The sequence below is a fragment of the Humulus lupulus genome, chromosome 7 (assembly GCF_963169125.1).
Source record: "Humulus lupulus chromosome 7, drHumLupu1.1, whole genome shotgun sequence".
Taxonomy (NCBI): Eukaryota; Viridiplantae; Streptophyta; class Magnoliopsida; order Rosales; family Cannabaceae; genus Humulus; species Humulus lupulus.
Genome location: NC_084799.1, coordinates 201,283,739 through 201,284,349, shown reverse-complemented (window position 1 = coordinate 201,284,349; position 611 = coordinate 201,283,739). Strand labels below are relative to the sequence as shown.

General features: G+C 43.9%; 1 non-coding gene across 1 annotated transcript; it reads right to left on the bottom strand.

Moving 5' to 3' along the window:
• Nucleotides 1–239: 239 nt before the first annotated feature.
• On the bottom strand, nt 240–346 carry LOC133792887 (small nucleolar RNA R71). The gene has a single exon (XR_009874358.1). It is a non-coding gene; the product is annotated as a small nucleolar RNA R71 (small nucleolar RNA).
• Between the last annotated feature and the right edge of the window lie 265 nt (nt 347–611).

The window sequence follows — 611 nt, the reverse complement described above, 5'->3', positions numbered from 1 at the left end:
AGTTCAGCGGGATGCCAACGGAGGATCCTCATCTCCATCTTCGTTCATTCTTGGAGGTGAGCGATTCTTTTAAGCTTCAAGGAGTGAGTGAAGAAGCATTAAGGCTGAAGCTATTTCCATTCTCATTAAGAGACCGAGCTAGATCATGGCTCAACACTTTGCCTCCTGATTCCGTCACAAATTGGAATGATCTTGCTGAAAAGTTTCTGCGCAAATATTTCCCTCCTACCAGAAATGCAAAATTTCGAAGTGAAATCATGTCATTCCAGCAGCTTGAAGATGAATCAACCAGTGATGCATGGGAGAGATTTAAGGAGCTTTTGCGGAAGTGCCCACACCACGGTATCCCACACTGTATACAAATGGAGACATTCTACAATGGTCTCAATGCAGCCTCTCGAATGGTCTTGGACGCTTCAGCCAATGGAGCCATTCTTTCCAAGTCTTACAACGAAGCATTTGAGATTTTGGAAAGGATCGCAAGTAATAACTATCAATGGTCAAACACTAGAGCTCCTACAAGTAGGAAGGTGGCGGGAGTTCTTGAAGTAGATGCATTAACGGCTCTAACAGCTCAAATGGCCTCAATGACCAACATCTTGAAGAATATG